At 42.3% G+C, this 22,781-nt stretch overlaps 1 non-coding gene across 1 annotated transcript; it reads right to left on the reverse strand.

Annotated features, from left to right (window-relative positions):
* Nucleotides 1-2,084: 2,084 nt before the first annotated feature.
* Nucleotides 2,085-2,222, reverse strand: LOC119935910. The gene has a single exon (XR_005453508.1). It is a non-coding gene; the product is annotated as a small nucleolar RNA SNORA7 (small nucleolar RNA).
* Nucleotides 2,223-22,781: the final 20,559 nt, after the last annotated feature.

The following is a 22,781-nucleotide window of genomic DNA, read 5'->3' on the forward strand; positions in this document are numbered from 1 at the left end:
GCTCTATGCTTCCCCAAAACTAGAGGTCCTGAGTACAAATCCAAAATGGGCCTGTTGTTTCTTAGAGAAACAGCATGGCCTAGTAGAAAAAGCATGGGCTTAGGGTCAGGAGACCTTTGTTCTAATCCCAGATCCATCAGTTAATAATAATTATAATAATGATGACATGTATTAAGTGCTTACTATTTGCAAAGCACTGTTCTAAGCGCTGGGGAAGTTACAAGGTGATCAGGTTGTCCCACGTTGGGCTCACAGTCTTAATCCCCATTTTACAGATGAGGTAGCTGAGGCACAGAGAAGTTAAGTGATTTGCCCAAAGTCACACAGCTGACAATTGTCAGAGTCAGGATTTGAACCCATGACCTGTGACTCCAAAGTCCGTGCTCTTTCCACTGAGCCATGCTGCTTCTCAGTTGCCAGCTGTGTGGCCTTGGGCAAGTCCTTAAATGTCTCAGTTTCTCAGTTTCCTCATCTATAAAATAGGGGTGAGGTATCTGTTCTCCCTCTCTCTATTAGGCCGTGAGGGCCCACGTGGGACAAGGATTGGATCTGACCTGATTATCTGGTATTTAGCCCAGCATTCATTCAATAGTATTTATTGAGCGCTTACTGTGTGCAGAGCACTGTACTAAGCTCTTGGGAAGTACAAGTTGGCAACATGTAGAGACGGTCCCTACCCAACAGCGGGCTCACAGTCTAGAAGGGGGAGACAGAGAACAAAACAAAACATATTAACATAATAAACTAAATAGAATATGTACTAGTAAAATAAATAGAGTAATAAATCTGCACAAACATATATACAGGTGCTGTGGGGAGGGGAAGCATCATCATCATCATCATCAATCGTATTTATTGAGCGCTTACTATGTGCAGAGCACTGTACTAAGCGCTTGGGAAGTACAAATTGGCAACATATAGAGACAGTCCCTACCCAACAGTGGGCTCACAGTCTAAAAGGGGGAGACAGAGAACAAAACCAAACATACTAACAAAATAAAATAAATAGAATAGATATGTAAAAGTAAAATAAATAAATAGAGTAATAATTATGTACAAACATATATATATATATATATATATATATATATATATATAGGTGCTGTGGGGAAGGGAAGGAGTTAAGATGGGGGGATGGAGAGGGGGACGAGGGGAATAGTACTAGGGTAAATGCTTAGTGAATTCCATACATTCATTCATTCATTCAATCGTATTTATTGAGCGCTTACTGTGTGCAGAGCACTTGACTAAGCGCTTGGGAAGTACAAGTTGGCAACATATAGGGATGGTCCCCACCCAACAGTAGGCTCACAGTCTAGAAGTCAAAATAAAAATAATAAATATCACTGATGGATTGATTTTAGAGGGTTTATGAGGATTTAGGTTGAGTTCCTACACCTACAGTTCTTCCTCTTACCTGAATGATTTGAGCTAGGACACAGTGGTAATGATAATAGTAATAATTGTTGTCTTACGCTGTCGAGTCATCTCCAACCCATAGCGACGCCATGACACATCTCTGCCAGAACGCCCCATCTCCATCTGCGGTCGTTCTGGTAGTGGATACCTAGAGTTTTCTTGGTAAAAATCCAGAAGTGGCTTACCATTGCCTCCTTCTGAGCAGTAAACCTGAGTCTTCACCTCCAACTCTCTCCTATGTGGCTGCTGCCCAACACGGGTGAGTTTCGACTCTTCCTCCCTTCAAGGCCCTGCTGAGAGCTCACCTCCTCCAGGAGGCCTTCCCAGACTGAGCCCCTTCTTTCCTCTCCCCCTCGTCCCCCTCTCCATCCCCCCGTCTTACCTCCTTCCCTTCCCCACAGCACCTGTATATATGTATATACGGTTGTACATATTTATTACTCTATTTATTTATTTATTTATTTTACTTGTACATTTCTATCCTATTTATTTTATTTTGTTGGTATGTTTGGTTCTGTTCTCTGTCTCCCCCCTTTTAGACTGTGAGCCCACTGTTGGGTAGGGACTGTCTCTATGTGTTGCCAATTTGTACTTCCCAAGCGCTTAGTACAGTGCTCTGCACATAGTAAGCGCTCAATAAATACGATTGATTGATTGATTGATTGACTTGTTGCAGATGGCCTTCCACTCGCTAGCTACGGCCCGAGGTAGGAATGGAATGGGTTGGCCTCTGCTTGACTCAACCTCCCATAGTCGAGACTGGTAGAGGACTGGAAACTCTCCAGGCGCGACCCTGAGAGGTTAATAGTAGTAATAATAATGATAAAATAATTATAATTATGGTATCTCTTAAGCGCATACTATATGCCAGTCACTCGAAGAACTGGCGTAGATACAAGCAAATAATATTGGACCTATTCCCTGTCCCACATGGAGCTCGCAGTCTTAATCCCCATTTTACAGACGAGGTAACTGAGGCCCAGAGAAGTGACGTGACTAGCCCAAGCTCACACAGCAGAGAAGTGGCAGAGCTGGGATTAGAACCCAGGTCCTTCTGAATCCCAGGCCTGGGCTCTATCATCATCAATCGTATTTATTGAGCGCTTACTGTGTGCAGAGCACTGTACTAAGCGCTTGGGAAGTACAAGTTGGCAACACATAGAGACAGTTCCTACCCAACGGTGGGCTCACAGTCTAAAAGGGGGAGACAGAGAACAAAACCAAACATACTAACAAAATAAAATGAATAGAATAGATATGTACAAGTAAAATAAATAGAGTAATATCTAAATAAATAAATAAATAAATAAATAAATAAATAAATAAATAAATAAATAAATGAATCAATAAATGAATCAATAAATAAATAATAAAAAAATGAATAGAGTAATGGAGGAGGTGAGCTCTCAGTCGTGTTTGGAAGGGAGGAAAAGGGCTAGCTTGGTGGGTGTGCAGAGGGAGGGCATTCCGGGCTATCCACTAGGCCACACTGCTTCTTGGAAGTGGTTGCCACTGAAGGCTTCTGAAATGGAAGCAGGAGCGCAAAACTAGCTTTATACCCAGGATATGCCCGAGGGTTGCCTCATGATTTATGGCAGTCAGATATTCTAATTAACTTTATGGATAATGCTGCTTTTTAAATCCAGCAGATGAGTTTCGGCTCTATGATTAGCAATGAGGATGCAATGTCACTTCTCGTTTTACAGAGTACGTTTCTATTAGAAAATCATTATGAAAACAGCTATCGATAATGATGAATTCGGATGCATCCCTAATGACTTAATTAAAACTGTGGAGGGATTTCACTTTGAGTGGGCATCCTGTTGTCGGAGGGAAAGCACAGAAACTCCATCACAACCTGAACATGTTATTCTCAGAGGGTCCAGTGCACAATACATGCAATTGAGAAGCAGCGTGGCTTAGTGGAAAGAGCCCGAGCTTGGGAGTCTGAGGTCGTGGGTTGTAATCCCGGCTCCTCCATTTGCCAGCTCTTTGACTTTGGGCAAGTCACTTATCTTCTCTGTGCCTCAGTGACCTCATCTGTAAAATGGGATGAAGACCATGAGCCCCAAGTGGGACATCCTGATCACCTTGTATCTACCCCAGGGCTTAAAACAGTGCTTGAAACATAGTAAGCGCTTAACAAATGCTATTATTATTATTATCATTATTATTATTATTATTATTAATAATAATAATAATAATAATAAGTGAAAAATAAGAGTAATCGATAATAAAAAAAGAAAGAGGCCTTGTCAAATAATTTGACTATTCTTAGTAATTAAAGACTAATTATTATAGGAAAATAAATTATAAAATTATAATTATATAATAATTATGAAATAGAGCTCCAGATGTTAGTATTAGCGTCTAATAAAAATAATTGTGGTCTTTCTTTTATTCATTCATTCATTCATTCAATTGTATTTATCGAGTGCTTATTGTATACAAAACACTGTACTAAGCATTTTGGTATTTGTTAAGCACTTACTTTGTGTTAACTACTATACTAAGCACTGGAGTAGATACGAGGTAATCTGCTTGGACCCAATCTCTCTCTCTCTTTTTTTTCTTTTTATGGAATTCGTTAAGCGCTTACTATGTACCTGGCACTGTACTTACCACTGGGGTAGCTACATGTTGATCAGATTGGACAAAGTCCTTGTCCTACATAGGGCTCACAGCCTTTACCCCCATTTTACAGATGAGGTAATTGAGGAACAGAGAAGTTAAGTGACTTCACCAAGGTCACTTGGTGGAGCCAGGATGATTAAAACCCTGGTCCTTCTGACTCCCAGGCCTGTGGTCTAACCCACATGGGACTCCCAATCTCAGTAGGAGAGAACAGGTGTTGAATCCACCATTTTGCAGATGAGGAAATTGAGGCCTAAGGAAGTGAAGCGACTTGCCCAAGGTTAAGTTTGGTGCACCAGAATTAGAATTCAGGTCTTCTGACTCCCAGGGTCATGCTCTTTCCACTTGGGCAAGGCACCTCTACTGTACTTCCATTTGATTTCTAAATTCTAGTGCAGTGTTGTGATATTTAGGGAACCAAGATACTTTAAAACCAGCATCCCCAAGGAAATCCACCAATGCTCGGATCAAACAAATTCAACTTCTTTTGAGTGGAATTTTTATCTTTTACATTCTTCCTGTGGTTGACGTTCTAGACGGCATGCTTCTGTGACACTAGTAATTGGATTAGATCGTGATTGCTTTCAGGAAGGAAAAATCAAGCTGTTCCATAACTTCTAGGTCCACAATTGAGATACAAGTGATCCATTTGGGAAGCAGTGTGGCCTAGCAGAAAATGGATATGCCTGGGAGTCAGAGGAGCTGGCTTTGAATCCTGGCTCTGCTATGTTCTTGCTGTGTGACCTCGAGCAAGTCACTTAATGTCTCTGTTTGTTGTATGGTGTTTGTTAAACCCTTCCTATGTGCCAGGCATGATAGTAAGCATTCATTCATTCAATCGTATTTAATAATAATAATAATAATGATGGTATTTGTTAAGCGCTTACTATGCGCAAAACACTGTTCTAAGCACTATGGGATACAAGGTGATCAGGTTGTCCCACGTGGGGATCACAGTCTTAATCCCCATTTTATAGATGAGGGAACTGAGGCACAGAGAAGTGAAGTGACTTGCCCAAAGTCACACAGCTGACAGTTGGAAGAGCCGGGACTTGAACCCATGACCTCTGACTCCAAAGCCCGTGCTCTTTCCATTGAGCCACGCTATTTATTGAGCACTTACTGTGTGCAGAGCACTGTACTAAGCGCTTGAACTGGGGTAGGTACAAACTATCAGGTTGGACACCTGACAGTTGGACCCCCCCCCCACCCCGGCCCTCCCTCCTTCCCCTCCCCACAGCACCTGTATATATGTTTGTACAGATTTATTACTCCATTTATTTTACCTGTACATATTTACTACTCTATTTTATTTTGTTAATATGTTTTGTTGTCTGTCTCCCCCTTCTAGACCGTGAGCCCGCTGTTGGGTAGGGACCGTCTCTATATGTTGCCAACTTGTACTTCCCAAGCGCTTAGTACAGTGCTCTGCACACAGTAAGCACTCAATAAATACGATTGAATGAATGAATGGATGAATGACACAGTCCCTGACCCACATGGGGCTTGCAGTCTTAATCCTCATTTTACTAATGAAGTAACTGAAGCACAGAGAAGTGAAGAAACTTGCCCAAGGTCACACAGAAGACAAGTGGCAGAGCCAGGATTAGAATCCAGTTTCTTCTGACAATGAGACCCGTGATCTACTCTGTGCCTCAGTTTCTTCATCTGTTAAATGGAGATTCCGTACCTGTTCTCCTTCATACTTAGCCTGTGAGCCCCATGTAGGACCTGATTACCTTGTATCTACTCCAATGCTTCATACAGTGCTTGGCACATAGTAAGCACTTAACAAATACCACGATTATTAAGAAGGGAGACCTAAAGCCATTAATACAGAGGTAGTAAAGCCACTTCGTGGTGCTAATGGGAGGCTCCATCTGGGAAACACTGATACCTTTAGAATAAAGGCGAGCTAAATCATTAAAATGAGGAATTCTGGATCAATTAAGAAGAGAGAATTACATTATCTTAATGCCTTTATGGCTTTCTTTGTTGCTGAGTTCATTGAGGAAGACACTCATTTCTAAAGATGCAATTTATTTAGTAATGGCAAAGGTATAAATAATCCATTCAGGGAAACAGGGGGAAAAATTGAAAGTCTTAGAGGCCAGATAATTGCAATTGTGGAGTTTCCTTTGCCTTGAAAAAACATACTGTCCAAATTAAGTAGAACCGGGGAGTTTCAATTAGGTTTTTTTTTTTTTTTTCCAAAGTGCTGTTTCTCTGATTAGGAAGTTATCTTCAATTCCTAGACAGGAAACTTGCCAAATGTTTTGCTGGAGTGACCTCGGATGGGCTGGAAGTTGTGGTTTGGGCCCCACAGGGGGCCGTAAGCAAGTGTGTCCTAGTGGGTAGAGCACAGGCCTGAGAGTCAGGTTATGGGTTCTAATCTCAGATCTGCCATTTGTCCATCGTGTGACCTTGGATAAGTCATTCAGTGGAAAGAGCACGGGCTCTGGAGTCAGAGATCATGGGTTCAAATTCTGACTCTGCCAACTGTCAGCTGTGTGACTTTGGGCAAGTCACTTAACTTCTCTGTGCCTCAGTAACCTCATCTGTAAAATGGGGATCAAAACTGTGAGCCCCCCGTGGGACAACCTGATAACTTTGTAACCTTCCTAGTGCTTAGAACAGTGCTTGGCAGATAGTAAGCACTTAAAAAAATGCCATTATTGTTTTTTTTTCCTCTGGGCTCCAGTTTCCTCAACTGTAAAATGGGGATTGAGACTGTGAGCCCCTTGTGGGACAGGGACTGTGACCAACCTGCTTTGCTTGTGTCCTCCCCAGCGCTTAGTACAGTGCCTGGTACATACTGTCTACATGTTTTGTTTGTTGTCTGTCTCCCCCTTCTAGACTGAGAGCCTGTTGTTGGATAGGGACCGTCTCTATATGCTGCCAATGTACTTACACGGTAAGCGTTCAATAAATACAATTGAATGAATCAATGAATGGGGAGACAGACATTAATATGAATACTGTCTGTCAGTATTCTGAATACTGTCTGTCAGTAAACACTAACAAGTGCTTAGTACAGTGCTCTGCACACAGTGAGTGCTCAATAAATACTATTGAATGAATGACTAACTGAAATGTAAGCACTTTTTATGTAGGAGATGTGTCACTTTTAGTTGCAATTTCCCAATTTTTTAGAATTGTCGGAGTACCTAGTGGATGCCCAATACATGATAATAATTATTATGATAAAAATAAATACCATTAGCACCATTAGCATAATTACTATTATTATTGTGGTGTTTGTTAAGCACTTACTATGTGTCAAGCACTCTACTAAGCACGGGGGTAAATACCAGATAATCAAGAGGGAGAGCAGGTATTGAATTTCCATGTTTCAGATGAAGGATCTGGGGCACAGAGGAGTGAAGTGACTTGTCCAAGGTCACACGGCAACTAATTGACAGAGCTGGGTTTAGAACCCAGGTCCTCTGATGCCAAGGCCCTTGCTCTTTCCACTAGGCCATGCTGCTTTGGTCTTTGTACAATTCATTCAGTCCTATTTATTGTGCGCTTACTGTGCACAGAGCACCGTACTGAACACTTGGGAAAGCACAATATGACAATAAACAGTGACATTCCCTTGAGGCTTAATATGTTGCCAGACAATCCCATGTTTCTGAAAAAAAAAATGGTCTTATAGGTTTCCATTTGTTTAGCTCTTTTTTGTTCTGTTTTGCTGTTGTTATAATTGTTTCACCTTGGGCATTCAGATTTCCTGTGGCATTATCTGATGCTGTCAGTGTCTGGCATATGGCATGCACAATAGAAAATGAAGCAGGGTTAGGCTTAAAGAGACAAGGCAGCTGGCAAATTTAACAGCTCACTACCAGTTTGCTTATCATTTTGTGAGTGGATACTTGGAAGAAAAATGTGTTTCCACGTCTTCAAAATAGACATTCCTTTCCTGACCACTGCTATTTTTCCATATTCTGGTTAGCCAGGATGCATCTTTTCCACTCGGCTCTCAATATTTTTAAATGATGTCTCTTTGCCTCCATCCCCCATTAGATGCAAAGCCCATCGAGGGCAGAAACTCTTGTCTCTCCTAATTTTTGTTATAGTCTTTGTTAATTGCTTACTCTGTGTCAGGCACTGTATTAGGGCTGGGGTAGATGGAAGCTAATCAATATGGACACAGTCCCTGTCCCATATGGAGCTCACAGTCTTAATCCCCATTTACTGAGGAGGTAACTGAGGCACAGAGAAGTCAGTGATCGCCCAAGTTCCCACAGCAGGCAAATGGGGGAACTGGGCTTAGAACCCAGGTCCTTCTGACTCATTCATTCAGTCGTATTTATTGAGCGCTTACCGTGTGCAGAACACTGTAGTAAGCACTTGGGAGGGTACCATACAACAATAAACAGACACATTCCCTGCCCACAACGAGTTTACAGTCTAGAGGACATTGTGCTTCTCTTGAAGCAGTTTGGCTTAGTGGAAAGAGCCCGGGCTCGCGAGTCAGAGGACATGGGTTCTAATCCTGACTCTGCCACTTGCCTGCTGTGGCACCTTGGGGAAGTCACTTTGCTTCTCAGTTCCTCAGCTACCTCATCTGTAAAATGGGGATTAAGACTGTGAGCTTCAAGTGGGACAACCTGATTACCTTGTATCTACCCCAATGCTTAGAACAGTGCTTCTCCTCTCCTTTCCTTTCCTCTCCTCTCCTTTCCTCTCCTCCTCTCCCCACATTGCCCCCTCCCTCCCCCTGCCCTACCCTCTTCCCCTCCTGACAGCACTTGTACATAGTTGTACATATTCATTACTCAATTTATTTTATTAATGTTGTGTATATAGGTATAATTCTATTTATTCTGATGATATTAACACCTGTCTACTTGTTTTGTTTTGTTGTCTGTCGCCCCATTCTAGACTGTGAACCCGTTGTTGGGTAGGGACTGTCAATCAATCAATCAATCAATCATATTTATTGAGCGCTTACTGTGTGCAGAGCACTGTAGAGCACTGTCTCTATATGTTGCCCATTTGTACTTCCCAAGCGCTTAGTACAGTGCTCTTCACACAGTAAGTGCTCAATAAATATGATTAAATGAATGAATGAATGCTTGGCACATAGTAAGCACTTAAGAAATACTATTATTATTATTATTATTATTACTAAAATAATAATAATAATTCCAACTCTGCTACTTGTATGTTGTGTGACCTTAGGCAAATGACTTAACTTCTCTGTGCCTCAGTTACCTCATCTGTAAAATGGGAATTAAAATTGGCGAGCCCCACGTGGGATAACTTGATTTCCCGGTATCTACCCCAAAGCTTAGAACCGTGTTCGGCACACAATAAGCACTAAAAAAATGCCATAATTACTATTGAACTCCAAGTGCAGAGAAGCAGTGTGGCCTAATGGAAAGAGCATGGGCCTGGGACTTTGGAAACCTATTTTGGGGGTGGTTTTTAGGAGTTAAGGGGACGTTTTCCCCCCATTAGGAAACTCTCCATGCAGTTCACATTGCGTGAGTCAGCGGTTCATTCTTTCATTCATTCAACTGTATATATTAAGCACTTACTATGTGCAGAGCACTGTGCTAGGCGCTGGGAAAGTACAATTCAGCAACAAATAGAGACAATCCCTCCCCACAATGGGCTCAGAGTCTAGAAGACGGCATAGGCCTGCCTATTAATGGTTGCAAACCTGTCGATCGATTAATCAGTCAGTGGTATTTATTGAGTGTCTACTGTGTGCAGAGCGCTGTGCTAAGCATTTGGAAGTGTCTAGTGTAACAGAGTTGGTAGAAACATTCCCTGCCAACAACGAGTTTACAGACTATTGGGGGAGATGGGCAACTCTTTGCGGAAATTAGCTTCCTCCACCTGTCTACCTAGAGAAGCAGCGTGGCTCAGTGGAAAGAGCACAGGCTTTGGAGTCAGAGGTTATGGGTTCAAATCCCTGCTCCACCACTTGTCAGCTGTGTGACTTTGGGCAAGTCACTTCATTTCTCTGGGCCTCAGTTCCCTCATCTGGAAAATGGGGACGAAGACTGTGAGCCCCACATGGGACAACCTGATCACCTTGTAACCTCCCCAGTGCTTAGAATAGTGCTTTGCACATAGTAAGTGCTTAATAAATGCCATTATTATTATTATTATTATTATTATTATTATTACCTATGAGTAAGTCTGTCTATTTCACATTCCCCAGCTGTGGGAAACAGCTTAGCCTAATGGATAGTGCCAGGGCCTGGGAATTAGAAGGATCTGGGTTCTAATTCCAACTCTGCAACTTGTCTGCTATGGGACCTTGGGCAAATCACTTCACTTCTCTGTACCTCATCTTACAAATGAGGATTAAGAGTGTGAGCCCCATGTGGGACAGGGACTGTGTGTGTCCAACTGGATTAGCATGTATCGATCCCTGCATTTAGTACAGTGCCTGGAACAGAGTAAATGCTTACCAAATACCATAATAAAGGACTGCGTCCAACCTGAATTTCTTGTACCTGCCCCAGTGCTTTGCACAGTGCTTGAAACGTTTCAAGTCCTGAACAAAATATCGCAATTATTTTTTCCTTTCACCACTTTGTCAATCATCAATCGTATTTATTGAGCACTTACTGTATGCAGAGCACTGTACTAAGCGCTTAATTATAATGATGGCATTTATTAAGTGCTTACTATGTGCTAAGCACTGTTCTAAGTGCTGGGGGTGATACAATGTGATCATCTTGTCCCACGTGGGGCTCACAGTTTTAATCCCCATTTTTACAGATGAGGGAACTGAGGCACAGAGAATAATAATGATGGCAGAGAAGTTAAGTGACTTGGCCAAGGTCACACAGCAGACTTGTGGTGGAGCCAGGATTCGAACCCCTGACCTCTGACTCCAAAGCCCGGGCTCTTTCCACTGAGCCACGCTGCTTCTAGACTGTGAGCCCGCTGTTGAGTCAATGGCTCTCGACAGCCCTGTGGTTGATTTCTAAATAAGTAAAAGACCCTAGGAAGATTTATTTTTTCCTTCTCTCAATAGTGCAGGACTTTACTCTTCTTTCTTGCATATTTACTTTGAGTTTCTAGAAATAGAGAATAAAATATTTTATTTTTGAAGTCTTCCATTTCAGGGCAGTAATACTCCATGCCCAGGAAATCCATTGCTAATTGACTAATTAGTTCTAAAGCCATTTCAGATATTCTAATAAGGCTGCATCTATCGGTACTTTAAACTTTCAGTTCTACTAAAGAGACCGTGGGGAAATAAGGTATCATATTCGCTTCATCTGGACAGATACAATAACGAGTGAAATGGCAAGTTGTAAATGAAGTATTAATGTCCTGATCTCTCCTATATCTCCTCCTCCTCAAAAAGGCCCTTTCTTTCTCTCGAGACCAATTTTTCTAGGGATGGACTCAGGCCTTACTCTAAATTTCTCAAGGTACTGGAAAGTGCCTAGTGACTATTTTGTGCTTTGACTTCAAATTAGTATTTCACTTACAGTGCAAATAGGCTCATGTATGCAATGCTATTGTTGAGTTGCTTCTTCTGCTACTACTCCACACATGATTCTTCTTCAGTCAGTCACTTTTTGCTCTCCGTGCCTCCATCCAAGAACTGATATTTGTAATTACAGGAAATGAGAAATAGGGATTTGCTCTATTGAAGGTTTCTCCTCTTTAATATTCTTTTTCCTCTGTTAAATCTTGAATGATGTCATCACTTCTGTTTCAGCCATTTCCATTCTTTTTTCATTACCCACCAGGCAATCCTACATATAAATTACTTTCTGGATTAAAAGGGGTCATTTCTTCTCCGTAGATGACTTTTGCCAAAGTTTCCACACTCCTGCTCTTTTGTGCTCCTGACAGCATGGAAGAAATGGTTGTGCTCTGGGGAAAAATGCAGACTTTCTAGCCATCTGGAATTCTTCACTCCATTGAGGTTAAAGAAACACCTAGTTTTGTCCAATGTTGCACAGTCATTCCTTTGTCGCAAGGATTTTCAGAATTGGAGATTCCTGTTTTGGTTTATTGATGCATCTCCTCTGAATGTGAAAGGATCCAGGTAGGATGTATATCCATTTTACAGCTGGAACCTTGAGACGCCCGTGTGTCAGTCACTTAAGGGCCAAATAATCACCCTCCAAGGCCCGTTTTGTGATCTCAACATCCCCACTCAATCTGCAGAAGCTAATCAAATACTCCTTTGAAGAGATTTCGCACACTCCGGGGTTCTCGACGACGCTGATAGCATCCGACTGCTTAGTGAGCTCTAGCCACCTCTTAGCTCTTGCCCTCTCTTTTCATCTCCTTCCCCTCTTCTCCTCCCCAGGCTGGAATCAAAGGAAATGGGGTCAGTTGCGGCCTAACCGCTTTGCAAAGGGGAGAGAGAGCAGTGCTGTTCGACAGCCCTCTTGGAACTGAAGTGACGCCCACCCAACATGGCAGAAGGGAAGATGTCTGACTGTATTTTTGGGCTCTGCTGTGAAAAAAAAACCATCTCCCATTGACACAGACACTCGGGTATGCAATACAAAGCCAAGTCAACTGCAGTCTGCCAGCTTGCCCCGAGTTATTAGAACTCTAATTATTAGCATTACATTATTAGCTCACTGCGGGCAGGAATGGTATATCTTTTATTGACCCTCCAATCAACCAATAATATTTTTTGACTACGTACTTTGTACAAAGCACTCAACTCCATGTTGAGGAGAGAATTCTGCTAGTAAAACACTTCTTTCTTCTATCTGTAAATAACAATAATAATAATGATAATGATAATACTACTACTACTACTACTACTACTACTAATAATAATAATAATAACATTTATTAAACACTTACTATGTGCAAAGCACTGTTCTAAGCACTGGGAGGCTACACGATGATCAGGTTGTCCCACGGGAAGCTCACAATCTTAATCCCCATTTTACAGATGAGGTAACTGAGGCCCAGAGAAGTTAAGTGACTTGCCCAAAGTCACACAGCTGACAAGTGACGGAGTTGGATTTGAACCCATGACCTCTGACTCCAAAGCCCGTACACTTTCCACTGAGCCACTGTAATTTATAATGTGCCCGTCGCCCAGTTAGATGTGAACTCCTTGTGGGTAGGAATCAAGTTTCAGTTTTAGTCTTCCAAATGTTTCATAGAAATCAATCTATCAGTGGTATTTATTGAGCACGTACTATTACCTGAGCACTGTACCCTATGATTTTGGGGGAGCACCGTGCAATAAAATTGGTAGACATGACCTCTGCCCTCAAGGTGCTTAAAATCTAGTGGGAGGAGCTTACAATCCAGTGCTTAGACCAATGCTCTGCATAGGCTAGGCACTTCATGAATACTATTGACTGAAGATTCTCTATCCATTTCTCTCCATGTCTCGAAAAGGATAGGTATAAAAGTGTGGAGATGGTACAACGTTGTTTGGATTGTAACTGGAAAGATGGGATATGGAGGTCAGTTCTGTTGGGCTTCTCCATTCCCTCCAAGAAGTACCCCATGCATCGGGCAGACCTGCAGGTCAGAGGACTTGGGTTCTAATCCTGCTCCGTCACTTGCCTGCTCTGTGACTTTGAGCAGGCCCCTAAGCTTCTCTGCGCCTCACTTACCTCATCTGTAAAATGGGGATTAAGACTGTGAACCCCACGTGTGACAACCTGATTGCCTTGTATCTACCCCAGTGCTTAATAATAATAATAATAATAATAATAATAATAATAATAAGGATGGCATTTATTAAGTGCTTACTATGTGCAAAGCACTGTGCTTAGAACAGTACTCGGCACATTGTAAGTGATTAACCACCATTATTATTAGTGTTATTATTAATAATAATACTAATAACGGCATTTGTTAAGTGCTTACTATAAGCATAGCATACTATGTGCATAGCATACTATGTGCATCATCCACGTTTTACAGATGAGGGAACTGAGGCACAGAAAAGTGAAGTGACTTGCCCAAGGTCACACAGCTGACAATTGGTGGAGCCGGGATTTCAACCCAAGACCTCTAATTCCCAAGCCCGTGCTTTTTCCATTGAGCCACGCTGGTTCTCTAGTAACTAGTAACACATTTCTGTGTCTGAGTAATTAATGGTGATTTGGAGAAATAAAGTCAGTTCAGCTTCCCCTCTGATTTCCTTCCACCTACTCACATTGACTTTTTAAATTAGTCCTTTCCGACTTCTCATTTCTTCACCCGGACTTTTCATGGCTGCAGCTGTGAGTTTGAGTTTGTCATCTCGCAGAGACATGACGGAAATGCACATCAAGAGGTAAACAGCTCCCTTACCAATCCCGTCCCCACTCGTGCAGAAAGAAGGAGGCTCAGTCTCAGCGGATATGTTTCCGAAACCATTTCTTACAATTTCCTATTAGGGTTTGGAAGTAATGACAGGAAATTATCCTGTTCTTGAAATAGTTCAATAGTTTCGGTGCCGCGATATGGTCTGCATGGCCATCTCTGAGAAACGACGGTTTGCTTCATTTTCATTCAGAGCCTGGAATGCTGGAGGAGAATTCCAGCTCCCAGGCCCCCTTTAAGTTTTCTTGACTTGTGGAATTTGTTAAGTACTGACTGTGTGCCAGGCACTGTACTAAGTGCTGGGGTGGCTTCAAAGGAATGGGGTTGATTCATTCAATCTTATTTGGATTAGTTAGATACAGTCCCTGTGCCACATGGGATTCCCAGTCTCTATCCCCATTTTACAGATGAGGTAACTGAGGCACAGAGAGTGAAGTGACTTGCTCGAGGTCACACAGCAAAGTCACACCAGCAAACAAGTGGTGGAGCTGGGATGAGAACCCATGGCCTGAAAACAGGCCTGTGCTCTATGCAGTAGACCATGCTGCTTCTCTACTGTTCCCCTAGCTCGCTTTGAGCAGGAAATGTGTCTGTTTACTGTTCTAAAAAGTAGCAGAATGGTTCAGTGGAAAGAGCCCGGGCTTTGGAGTCAGAAGTCATGGGTTCAAATCCCGCCTCCTCCAATTGTCAGCTGTGTGACTTTGGGCAAGTCACTTCACTTCTCTGGGCCTCAGTTATCTCATCTGTAAAGTGGGGGTGAAGACTGTGAGCCCCACATGGGACAACCCGGTCAGTTTGTAACCTCCCTAGTGCTTAGAGCAGTGCTTGGCACATAGTAAGCTCTTAATAAAATAGCATCATTATTATTTATTATTATTATTCTATCGTTCTCTCCTTAGCACTTACAGTGTTCTGTTCACAGCCAACTCTCAATAAATATGATTGAGAGCAGTGCTCTGCACACAGTAAACACTCAATGAATACCATTGATGATGATGATGATGATGATGATAGGTCAGTCGATTAATCAGTTAATTAGATTTGGTGAGTACTTACTGCATGAATGGTATTGAAAAGCAACATGGTGCAGTGGAAGTCAGACGGTCATAGGTTCTAATTCCAGCTCCATCACTTGTCCACTGTGTGACCTTGGGTAAGTCACTTCTCTGGGCCTCATTTACCTCATCTGCAAAATGGGGATTGGGACTGTGAGCCCCACTTGGGACAGGGACTGTGTCCAACATGTATCCACCTCAGCATTTAGAATTCAATCAATTGTTTTACTTGTTTTGATGTCAGTCTCCCCCCTTCTAGACTGTGAGCCCGTTGTGGGCAAGGATTGTCTCTGTTGCTGAATTGTATTTTCCAAGTGCTTAGTACAGGGCTCTGTGCACAGTAAGTGCTCAATAAATACGATTGAATGAACAAATTGAGCTCACAATCTGTATGTAGTGCACCGTGCCAAGCATATGGGAGAGTACAGTTAACAGAGTTGGTACAGTGGAAAGGGGTTGCTAACTTGCAAAACTCCAATTTAAGGAAAATCTGCTGTCTAGGTCTTGCTTATTCTGAAACTGTAACCATGTGCAAAAATGTTAAAAACATCCTTTAAAAAGGGAACACACCATAAAATCAATTAGTGAAAATTATTGATAATTATTTGCCAATTAGTAATCACTCAATATTTATGACAATGAATGAGTGAATGAATGAAACATGGGGGGGGAGAGAGAGGAAGAAAGAAGGAAAGAAAGAAAGATGGGAAGGAAGGGAGGAAGGAAGGAAGGAAGGAAGGAAGGGGAAGGAAGGAAAGGAAGGAAGGAAGGAAGGAAGGAAGAAGGGAGGGAGGGAAGGAAGGAAAGGAAGGAAAAGGAAGGAAAGGAAGGGAGGGAAGGAAGGAAGGAAAGGAAGGAAGGAAGGAGAGAAGGAAGGAAGGAAGGAAGGAAGGAAGGAAGGAAGGAAGGAAGGAAGGAAGGAAGGAAGGAAGGAAGGTGGGAGGGAGGGAAGGAAGGAAGGAGGAAGGGAAGGAAGGAAGGAAGGTAGGAAGAAGGGAGGGAAGGGAGGGAGGGAAGGAAAGAAATGAAGGAAGGAAGGAAGGAAAGGAAGGAAGGAAGGAAGGAAGGAAGGAAGGAGGAAAGGAGGGAGGAAAGGAAGGAAGGAGGGAAGGAGGGAGGGAAGGAAGGAAGGAGGGAGGGAAGGAAGGAAGGAGGGAAGGAAGGAAGGAAAGGAAGGAAGGAAGGAAGGAAGGAAGGAAGGAAGGAAGGAAGGAAGGAAGGAAGGAATTGTACTTAAGTATTTACTGTGTGCCAAGTGATGTGGTAGGTATGTGTTGACATACTGCATATAATTCCTGTCCTACTAAGGGCTCACAGCCTCAAGACAAGGGTAAAGGCATCACGGGGTAGGCAGAAGCAGCATGGTTAGAGTACGGGTCTGGGACTCAGAAGGTCATGAGTTCTAATCCCAGCCCTGCCATTTGTCTGCTTGGCAAGTCACCTAACTGCTCTTGATCAAGTCACTTCACTTCCCTGGGCCTCAGTTACCTCATCTGTAAAATGGGGATTAAGACTCTGAGCCCCACATGGGACAACCTGATCACCTCGTATCCCCACCCACCCCCACCCCCAGAGCTTAGAATTGTGCTTTGCACCTAGTAAGTGCTTAACAAATGCCATCATTATTCTTTGTGCCTCGGTTGCCTTATCTGTAAAATGGGAATTAAGGCTATGAGCCCCATGTGGGACAGGGACTGTGTCCAACCTGATTTGCTTGTATCCACCTCAGTACTTAGTACAGTGTCTGGTACATAGTAACTGCTTAACAAATGCCACATTTAGCATTTATTATTACTAATATATCTTATTCTCGTTTAGCAGAGGAGCCAACTGAGGTCCAGAAAGGTTAGATGACTTTGTTTACTGCTCTAACTGACTTTGGTCACACAGCAGGAAAGTGGAGCTGATGTGAATTGTGCTATTTGTTAAACACTTACTATGTGTCAAGCACTGTTCTAAAGTGCTGGAGTAAGTCCCACAAGGTGCTTATGGTACAATAAGGAGGGAGAAAATGTATTAAATCCCTAATTTGCTATGAGGGAACTGAAGCACAGAGAAGTGAACTGATTTACCCAAGGTCACACAGCAGAATACCTTGATCTCCTGACTATAGTGTTACTACATTTTCCCAACACTACCATAACCCCTGGTCTGGAGCCATGGTTGTCTCTGTCTTGGTTTCTATCTCTCCCGAGGCTGTGTGACCCTGGGTAAGTCACTTCACTTCTCTATGCCTCAGTTACTTCATCTGTAAAGTGAGGATAAGACTGTGAGCCCAGAGACTGTGTCCAACCTAATTTGCTTGCATCCACCCCAGCATTTGGTACAATTTCTGGGACATAGTGCTTAACAAATACCATTATTATTATTATTATTATTATTATTATTATTATTATTATTATTATTATTATTTTACACTGTTTGCTTTCCACATTCCTCCTATAAAGGTCACCTCTCCCAGGCACTGAAACCAAAGGTGCTACTTCTGTTCTTCAAAGCAGCATATAGTCTGGATGCGTTTCTTACCGGTTGGCTTTGTGTGGTGGTGGAGAGAAGGGGAACAGAGCGGGATAGAGTTCAATTTCGGAACCCCCCTGCAGCTGTAGACTAATAGAGTGGAATAGATGTTTGCCAGTAGGAAAGGTCAAAACACTTTCATTACGTTTGTTTTCAAAAGTTTACAGAAAATGCACTCCAGGTTGAAAATTGGTGTTCACTTTGGTAACTTTAGAAAGCATTACAATTAAAAATTAGAATAAATGGTTCACTCAGGTTTTACATTGACAAATGATGGAAGGGGCTTCATGCCCTGTGCATAGACTTGTTTCTGATTGTGTTTCCTTTTCACTTGAATATCCAAGCAAGGCAGAGAGAGGTCCAAAAATAATTGCTATATTTTTCTCCCCAATGTGGCATTTAAAGAAAATATATTTCAAATCTGCGGCTTTCAAACAAATGGACCATGGACTAGCATATGTATTGGTTACTATAATTACATTATTAGTATGCATTCATATAGCGCTTTGCCTTATACTTTCTAATAATTGTTGCTTTTAGACTAGAGGGCTTTATAAAAGGTGCAGACATTCAGCTTTTTTTTTGGTACTTCATTTACCTACAAAATCCATTAGGCTTGTCCAACGGCTTAGACCTAATTTCTCAAATGGAGTCTTACTCTCTAGATCTGTCTAAGGTTCCTGAAAACATTGCAGCTTTTTTGTTGCAGCAGAGGAATAGGACGGAAAAGTAACAAGGCGAATCCTTTATCCAGAAGAAAGTGAATTTAAAAGGTTAATAAAAGTTGTCAGTACCTTCCGCCTATCATGACTGGTACAAGTTAAAGCGGCATGGCCTTTTGGAAGGAACATGTATGTGAGAATCTGAAGACATGTGATCTAATCTTGGCCCCACCACTTTTGTATCAGGTGACCTAGGCCAAGTCATTTCCCTGCCCGTCAATTTCCTCATCTGTTAAATGGGAGTTTTTCTAGACTGTAAAAGACTGTGAGCCCACTGTTGGGTAGGGACTGTCTCTATATGTTGCCAAATTGTACTTCCCAAGTGCTTAGTACAGTGCTCTGCAAACAGTAAGCGCTCAATAAATACGATTGATTGATTGATTGAGTTAAATGCCTATTCTCCCCCCACAGCCACTTACATATTTGGGGGAAGGGAATATGTCCGATCTGAATATTTTGTATCTACCCCAGAAATTAGTACAGTACTTGCCCCATAATCCACAATTGCACCCTTTAGAATGGAGGTGTGTCATGGGCAGGAAACGTGTCTATTAATTCTGTTGTATTGTACTTAGCGCAAGCGCTTAGTACAGGGTTCTGTGCACAGTAAACACTAATTAAATACCATTGATTGATAGGGGCACCAGACTGTTTGGAAAAATCACCTGATGGTCACTCTATTGAAGACCTTTCTTATGGCTTGGCATGGCTTGAGAAGCAGTGTGGCCATGTGGATAGAGCATGCATGGAAATAAGAAGGATCTGGACTCTCATCCCGACCCTGCCACTCTTCTTCTGTGTGACCCTGGGCAAGTCACTTCATTTCTCGGTGCCTCAGTTACCTCGTTTGTAAAATGTGGATTTGGACTGTGAGTCCCATGCAGGAGATGGATTGTGTCCAACCTGATTGGTCTGTAACTACCCCAGTGCTTAGTACAGTGCCTGGCATGTAGTAAGTGCTTTACAAGTACCATTAAAAAACACAAAACAAAACAAAACAAGTTGGGCTTCACTACAGACTTTATCATCTACATCCCTAGAGTTTGGCCTAGTAACCCATCATGGGTATCTTATCATCTATGAATCTATGCAAACGCTTTGGGTGTATCGGTGCTTTTAGCTTATTGCTGTTAATAATAATAATAATGATCGCATTTGTTAAGCGCTTACTATGTGCCAAGCACTGTTGTAAACGCTGGGGGAGGGGATTCAAGGAAATGTCCCACATGGGAATCACAGTCTTCATCCTCATCCCCCTTAATCCCCTATTGATACTGATCTTATTAATGTAGTAAGATATTTGTATCAAGCTCATGAAAAGGGCACAACTGATTCTCCTTGCTCCATTCTGTCATAATAATAATAATGATGATAATAATGGTATTTGTTGAGCACTTACTATGTGCCAAGCACTGTTCTAAACACTGGGGTAGATACTAGATAATCAGGTTGTCCCACGTGGAGCTCACAGTCTTAGTCCCCATTTTACAGGTGAGGTCACTGAGGCCCAGAGAAGTGAAGTGACTTGTCCATCGTCATACAGCCGACAAGTCGTGGAGCCGGGATTAGAACCCGTGACATCTGGGAAGCAGCGTGGCTCAGTGAAAAGAGCCCTGGCATTGGACTCAGAGGTCATGGGTTCAAATCCCGGCTCCGCCAATTGTCAGCTGTGTGACTTTGGGCAAGTCACTTAACTTCTCTGTGCCTCAGTTCCCTCATCTGTAAAATAGGGATTAAGACTATAGCCCCCTGTGGGACAACCTGATCACCTTGTATCCCCCGCAGCCCTTAGAACAGTGCTTTGCACATAGTAAGTGCTTAATAAATGCTATTATTATTATTATTATTATTATTATTATTATTATTATTATCTAACTTCCAAGGCCATGCTCTTCCCACTAAGCCACACTTGTATCTGCATCTGTAGCATATCTAGCTTCTGCTGAGGAAGAACTGAGCTTGTTGCGGGTAGGACACATGTCTAATAGTAACTGTAGTATTTGTTAAGTGTTTAGTATGTGCTAAGCACTGTTCTAAGCACTAGGGTAGATACTGGGTAATCAGGTTGGGCACAGTCCCTGTCCCACATGGGGCTCACAGTCTTGATTCCCATTTTACAGATGAGGTAACTGAAGCACAGAGAAGTGAAGTGACTTGCCCAATGTCACACAACGGACATGTGGCAGAGCCAGGATTAGAACCCACATCCTCTGACACCCGGGCCTGTGCTCATTCCACTGGGCCATACTGCTTCTCCAACTCTGTTATATCAATCAATCGTATTTATAGAGCACTTACTCTGTGCAGGGCATTCAATTGTTCGTTCATATTTATTGGGCACTTACTGCAGCATGGCTCAGTGGAAAGAGCCCGGGCTTTGGAGTCGGAGGTCATGGGTTCAAACCCCGGCTCTGCCAATTGTCAGCTGTGTGACTTTGGGCAAGTCACTTCACTTCTCTGTGCCTCAGTTACCTCATCTGTAAAATGGGGATTAAGACTTTGAGCCTGTGGGACAGCCTGATCACCTTGTAACCTCCCCAGTGCTTAGAACAGTGCTTTGCACATAATAAGCACTTAATAAATGTTGTTATTATTATTATTATTATTATTATTATTATTATTATTATTATTATTATTCCTGTGTGGAGACCACTATAATTAGCGCTTGGGTGAGTACAATATAATAATGAACAGACACATTCCCTGCCCACCACGAACTTACTGTCTAGGCGGGGGCCATACTAAGTGCCTGGTAGAGTATATAGAACAGTGTACGTGCTTAGTACAGTGCTCTGCACACGGAAAGTGCTCAATAAATACAATTGAATGAATGAAGTACAACACACACATTCCTCCTCATGTACTCTCCTAAACACAGTGCTCCGCTCAAAGTGAGTGCTCAATAAATATTATTGATCACCTCAAATAACACTTCTGTGAATGTCCAGTATAGGTGGAAGGCGTTTATCATGGGACTTTGAAGTCATGAGTGAAAATCTCTCAATTTTTCTAGTAGCAGAAATTAAACAGATAGAAAGAACTATTGCACGTCTTAGCCACTGTGATAGTTTGCTACATTGTTATTTCCTAAGCACATGGTGATCTGTAAGAAGAAACAGCGAAGCAGTGTGGTCTAATGGATAGAGCACAGACCTGGGTGTCAGAAGGACCCAGGTTCTAATTCCTGTTCCACCACATACCTGCTGTGTGACCTGTATATATGTTTGTACATATTTATTACTCTATTTATTTATTTATTTATTTTTACTTGTACATATCTATTCTATTTATTTTATTTTGTTAGTATGTTTGGTTTTGTTTTCTGTCTCCCCCTTTTAGACTCTGAGCCCACTCTTGGGAAGGGACTGTCTCTATATGTTGCCAACTTGTACTTCCCAAGCGCTTAGTACAGTGCTCTGCACACAGTAAGTACTCAATAAATACGATTGATTGATTGATTTACCTTCTCTGTGCCTCAGGTACTTCACCTGTAAAATGTGGATTAAGACCGTGAGCCCTCTGTAGGACTGTGCCCATTTTGTCCATGCTGAGATGCAGTGTAGCTCAGTGGAAAGAGCACGGGACTAAGAGTCAGAGGTCGTGGGTTCTAATCCCGGCTCCTCCACTCATCAGCTGTGTGACTTTGGACAAGTCACTTCACTTCTCTGGGCCTCAGTTCCCTCGCCTGTAAAATGGTGATTAAGACTGTAAGCCCCACGTGGGGCAATCTGATAACCTTGCATATACCCCAGAGCTTAGAACAGTGCTCAGCACATAGTAAGCGCTTAACAAATACCATCATTATTATTTTGATTAACTTGTATCTACTCGAGCACTTAGTACAGTGCCTGACACTACAGTGTTACAGTGCCTTCCCCTTCTAGACTGTGAGCCCACCGTTGGGTAGGGACCGTCTCTATATGTTGCCAACTTGTACTTCCCAAGTGCTTAGTACAGTGCTCTGCACACAGTAAGCGCTCAATAAATATGATTGATTGACACATAAGTGCTTAACAAATACTATTTTTAAAAAATGGCTCCTCCCACAGTGTTTTAAATAATAATCTTGAGGGTGTGGTTAGCATCAATTATGTGGCAAACACTGTATTAAATGCTGGGGTAAAGTAGAGTATGGAGAGATACTAGATACTAGATA

The sequence above is a fragment of the Tachyglossus aculeatus genome, chromosome 12, assembly GCF_015852505.1.
Source record: "Tachyglossus aculeatus isolate mTacAcu1 chromosome 12, mTacAcu1.pri, whole genome shotgun sequence".
In the NCBI taxonomy this organism is placed as follows: domain Eukaryota; kingdom Metazoa; phylum Chordata; class Mammalia; order Monotremata; family Tachyglossidae; genus Tachyglossus; species Tachyglossus aculeatus.